This window comes from Ranitomeya imitator, chromosome 1, assembly GCF_032444005.1.
Source record: "Ranitomeya imitator isolate aRanImi1 chromosome 1, aRanImi1.pri, whole genome shotgun sequence".
NCBI lineage: Eukaryota > Metazoa > Chordata > Amphibia > Anura > Dendrobatidae > Ranitomeya > Ranitomeya imitator.
Genome location: NC_091282.1, coordinates 57,125,684 through 57,131,862, shown reverse-complemented (window position 1 = coordinate 57,131,862; position 6,179 = coordinate 57,125,684).

The window sequence follows — 6,179 nt, the reverse complement described above, 5'->3', positions numbered from 1 at the left end:
TCTCACCAGATTATACGCACCACGAAGATCAATCTTAGTAAACCAACTAGCCCCCTTAATCCAAGCAAACAAGTCAGATATCAATGGCAAGGGATACTGAAACTTAACAGTGATCTTATTAAGAAGGCGGTAATCAATACACGGTCTTAGCGAACCATCCTTTTTGGCTACAAAAAAGAACCCTGCTCCCAATGGTGATGACGATGGGCGAATATGTCCCTTCTCCAGGGATTCTTTCACATAACTGCGCATAGCGGTGTGTTCAGGTACGGACAAATTAAATAAACGACCCTTAGGGAATTTACTACCAGGAATCAAATTGATAGCACAATCACAATTCCTATGCGAAGGTAGGGCATCAGACTTGGGCTCTTCAAATACATCCTGAAAGTCAGACAAGAACTCTGGGATGTCAGAAGGAATGGATGACGAAATAGACAAAAATGGAACATCACCATGTACTCCCTGACAACCCCAGCTGGTTACCGACATAGAGTTCCAATCTAATACTGGATTATGGGTTTGTAGCCATGGCAACCCCAACACGACCACATCATGCAGATTATGCAGTACCAGAAAGCGAATAACTTCCTGATGTGCAGGAGCCATGCACATGGTCAGCTGGGCCCAGTACTGAGGCTTATTCTTGGCCAAAGGTGTAGCATCAATTCCTCTCAACGGAATAGGACACCGCAAAGGCTCCAAGAAAAATCCACAACGTTTAGCATAATCCAAATCCATCAGATTCAGGGCAGCGCCTGAATCCACAAACGCCATGACAGAATACGATGACAAAGAGCATATCAAGGTAATGGACAGAAGGAATTTGGACTGTACAGTACCAATGACGGCAGAGCTATCGAACCGCCTAGTGCGCTTAGGACAATTAGAAATAGCATGAGTGGAATCACCACAGTAGAAACACAGCCTGTTCAGACGTCTGTGTTCTTGCCGTTCAACTTTAGTCATAGTCCTGTCGCACTGCATAGGCTCAGGTTTACTCTCAGACAATACCGCCAGATGGTGCACAGATTTACGCTCGCGCAAGCGACGACCGATCTGAATGGCCAAGGACATAGACTCATTCAAACCAGCAGGCATAGGAAATCCCACCATGACATCCTTAAGAGCTTCAGAGAGACCCTTTCTGAACCAAGCCGCCAGTGCAGATTCATTCCACAGAGTGAGTACTGACCACTTCCTAAATTTCTGACAATATACTTCTACATCATCCTGACCCTGGCATAAAGCCAGCAAATTTTTCTCAGCCTGATCCACTGAATTAGGCTCATCGTAAAGCAATCCAAGCGCCTGGAAAAACGCATCAACATTACTCAATGCAGGGTCTCCTGGCGCAAGAGAAAACGCCCAGTCCTGTGGGTCGCCGCGCAAAAAAGAAATAATAATCAAAACCTGTTGAATAGGATTACCAGAAGAATGAGGTTTCAAGGCCAGAAATAGCTTACAATTATTTTTGAAGCTCAGGAACTTAGTTCTGTCACCAAAAAACAAATCAGGAATAGGAATTCTTGGTTCTAGCATAGATTTCTGATCAATTGTATCTTGAATCTTTTGTACATTTATAACGAGATTATCCATTGAGGAGCACAGAGCCTGAATATCCATGTCCACAGCTGTGTCCTGAAGCACTCTAATGTCTAGGGGAAAAAAAAAAAAAAACTGAAGACAGAGCTGAGGAAAAAAAAAAAAAAAAATGATGTCAGGACTTTTTCTTTCCCTCTATTGAGAATCATTGGTTTGGCTCCTTGTACTGTTATGCTGTGCTATCAGGCAACACAGTGTGCAGTAATCAGCGCACATACAGTGATATGGCAATAACCCAAAAACAATAGAACAAGCTCTGAGACGTGGAATCTCTGCAGACTGCAATACCTGAACCTATCCTCACACAACTAAAAGCAGCAGTGGATTGCGCCTAACACTACCTATGCAACTCGGCACTGCCTGAGGAGCTGACTAGCCTGAAGATAGAAATACAAGCCTGACTTGCCTCAGAGAAATACCCCAAAGGAATAGGCAGCCCCCCACATATAATGACTGTTAGCAAGATGAAAAGACAAAACGTAGGAATGAAATAGATTCAGCAAAGTGAGGCCCGATATTCTAGACAGAGCGAGGATAGCAAAGAGAACTATGCAGTCTACAAAAAACCCTAAAGCAGAACCACGCAAAGGGGGGCAAAAAGACCCACCGTGCCGAACTAACGGCACGGCGGTGCACCCCTTGCGTCTCAGAGCTTCCAGCAAAAGAGAATAGCACAGCTGGACAGAAAAAACGGAAACAAAAACAAAGAAACACTTATCTAGCAGAGCAGCAGGCCACAGGAAAGATGCAGTAGCTCAGATCCAACACTGGAACATTGACAAGGAGCAAGGAAGACAGACTCAGGTGGAGTTAAATAGCAAGGCAGCCAACGAGCTCACCAAAACACCTGAGGGAGGAAGCCCAGAGGCCGCAATACCACTTGTGACCACAGAAGTGAATTCAGCCACAGAATTCACAACAGTTTCATAACCAGATCAACTACATCATCTACAGCAAAAATGTGAGGGATAATTTTTGTTTTTGCAAAAACACTAGCAGAAACAGACTGTGGGTCTGATGATGAAATCCTGATAGCCCATGTCAGGATCATCAGACTATTTAAGATCAAGCATATAGCCATGTAAAGTAAGATTCAAGTCACATCCCTGCGCAGATTGCCACTGAAGTGAGTAACATGATCAACCTGTCCAGTCAGGAGGAAGGTGGTCCAGATTAACTGTGGGCAGAGATCAGACTAACCATCACTAAAACTGCATGTGTCATTAAAAATCAATACGTGATGGGAAATGGTTAACTGCAGCAGCTATCCTCAAAAGCTAGAAAAATGGAGAGAGGCCAAGGCTAAGGGCAAGTTGCATGAGGGCAGGAGGCAAGATGACTAAATGCCATCTTCCAAAGTGAAGCCAGGAAATATAAGAATAATTTCCTGAATGCCCAATGCATGTACCTGAAATAAGTCTATAAGAGGGGTCATAGCAGGGAATTATTTGCCACAGGGAAACCAGTAAAGAAGCCTCTCTCAAAATCCCAAGCAACCATCAAAGACCATTATGGCAATGAAATTAGTGACCAGCATTGACACTCATGAGGAGCACGAGGCTAAGAGAAACCAGAACCAGGCCTACTAGAAAATGAAATGGATTGGGCGTAGGTGCAAAACAACAAAGCACCTGGCATTGATGGTATTACTGCAGAGCTACTATATCTAGCTACTACTATATCTTTTTTTCTTTCAACGTTCTTTTTATTAAGTAACAAATAACAAGGAACAGAGAAAATACAGTAATCTTGATCATGTCAATAAAGGACTTTAAACAATTGTGAAAAGAGTGTCGAAGTAGAGTCCTTCATCAATTATAGGTCCAGGTGTTAAGAGAATCAGAATAATCAAAAATTTGATTAATTTTCCTGGAACAACTAGTGAGATTAATGATAAAGTAAACCAAACATTCAAGAGGTGAGGAGATCAAACAGGAATTAGACAGAAGAAAAAAAAAAAAAGGGGGATGAGAGAGGGGTGGATAGGTAGGAAATAATACCGGGGGGGGGGGAAGGGGGGAGGGGTGACCCGGCGGAGAATGTTCAGAAGCAAGATATAGATAGGGTGAGAGGTTTTAGTTATCAGATCAACTATCAGATATTTCTAGTATGAAGTTGGGGTTGGATCTGAATTGGATCCAGGGTTCCCATGTCTTGCGGAAAGAGAATGTGTTGTGTGTTGGCTACTATTTCAGCCGTATGAAACAATAGATCGATTTTTTCCAGGACTTGCTTTTTGGAGGGGGTTTGGGTTGACTTCCATCTAGTAGGGATTAGGTATTTGCCAGCTGCTATAATAATATTAGCCATCTTGGAAGCTGAGGAATTCTCTGGCCATAAAGGTAAATTAAGAAGAGCAGATTGAGGTTTCATCACAGGGACTTGGCCCAGAACTTTTGTAATTATTTCACCAATCAGTTGCCAAAAGATCTTAATCACTGGACATGTCCACCATATGTGAAAATAGGTGCCTAAGTCTGCCCTGCATCTCCAACATTCCTCTGAAACGGAGGGATGCCATTGATGCAGTTGAGCTGGAGTACGATACCACCGAGTTACAATTTTATAAGAATTTTCTTGAATCTTCACACATTGGGAAGGGCCGTGAGACCTCCTATATATAGAGGCTATTTGATCTGGTGTAAAGTGAACATTCAGGTCTTTTTCCCAGAGTCCAACAAATGCTCTCTTAATGTCAGCCTTTTCTGTGACCAGAGAATTATATAATTTGGATAAGACATTTTTTGGAGGTCTGTGTTGGGCGCAAAGTTGTTCAAAATGAGAGGTCGGGCGGGGTAGAGCAAGTTTAATCTTGTATTTGGTACAATAATCTCTAATCCTATTAATATGGAGAAAGGAAACGTGGAGGTGAGGTTTAAAAGCTTGGAACTCCGAGATAGTCATCAAAGAGCCATCTAAGAATACTTGATCTATTGAGATTGGGCGGTCTTCCGAGTCAGACAAAGCAGCATCGGGGACTTTAGGCAGTTTAAGGGGAATGGGGCCAGTTACATCTTGAAGAGTCAGAATTGGAGAGAGAGGGGGGGTGGCTTTAGGGAATTCTGTCCTCCATAATTTAAGTGTTGCCAGGGTGATTTCGTTTGCAACTAAATGAGGTAGTTTAATGTAGTCATGCAGAAGAGCCATAGATCTCAGAGGCGCAGGCGCTAAGTGTTCCTCAATAGATAGCCAAAGTTTGTTGGGTGGGTTTCTAATCCAGTCCACAATTCTAGTTAACATTGCAGCTCTGTAATATTTAAAAATGTCTGGAACCCCCATTCCACCCTCAGATCTAGGAAGAGTAAGTGTTCTGGTGTTTATTCGAGGACGTTTATTGTTCCAGATGTAGTTAACAAAAAAGGAATTGATTTTAGATAGATAATGGTTGGGGATGTGAATGGGGAGCATCTGGAAAAGATAAAGAAATTTGGGGAGTATTATGCTTTTTAATAGGTTTTTTCTCCCCATCCAAGATAGAAAGGGTGCTCTCCAGGAGCGGATTGTTGAAGTTGCCTTGTTTAGCATAGGTATAATGTTGAGATCAAGAAGCTCGCCCGCGGATCTTCCAATTTTAATGCCTAGATTTGTTATGTATTTGGGTGGCCAATTAAATGGATAGAGTCGTTTCAGATTATCTATTGCAGATTTAGATATATTTAGGCTAATTGCTTCAGATTTAGATGGATTCACCTTAAAATTAGAAATTTTTCCATAAGCATCTAATATACGGACGAAGGCAGGGATCCCCCTGTGAGGTTCTGAAAGGAATACTAGGAGGTCATCAGCAAATGCTGCAGATTTGTGATGGGAACCACCTATTTGGATTCCTTTAATCTCTGTGTCTTGTTGGATACTCTGAATAAGAGGTTCCATGGCAAGCACGTAAAGAAGCGGGGACAAAGGACATCCCTGCCTCGTGCCATTTCGTATTTGAAAAGGTTCCGATAACATATTATTAATTTTTAGTCGAGCTGAGGGGCAAGAATACATTTGGAAAATGGCGCCGGCTAATTGTTCAGGTATTCCAAATCTAATAAGCGTTTCGTATAGATATATCCAGTCCACCCTGTCAAAGGCCTTCTCTGCATCTGTTCCGATCAATACCAGTGGTGTTTTATTTATTTTTGCATATTGAATCAGGTGTAAGATTCTACGAGTATTATCCTTCCCTTCCCTACCGGTTACAAAGCCTGTCTGGTTGAAGGAAATAAGATCCGGCAGAATTGCGCTAATCCTCTTGGCTACAAGACTTGCAAAGATTTTTAAATCAACATTCAGAAGGGAGATAGGCCTGTAGCTTCCACAACATTCAGGGTCTTTGCCTTCTTTGTGAATGAGAGTGATATGAGCTTCTAGAGATTGTGGGGGGAATGATTTCCCACTCAAGACTGCATTGCACATGTTTAGCAAATGTGGCCCTATTTCATTTGCGAAAGTTTTGTAGTATATTTTCGTGAACCCGTCAGGCCCGGGGGACTTCCCCTTGGAACACTCCGACAGGATGGACTGGAGTTCAGGCAAGCTAAAAGGTTTGAGTAGGTTCTCCTGTTGGAGATCTGATAATTTGGGGAGGT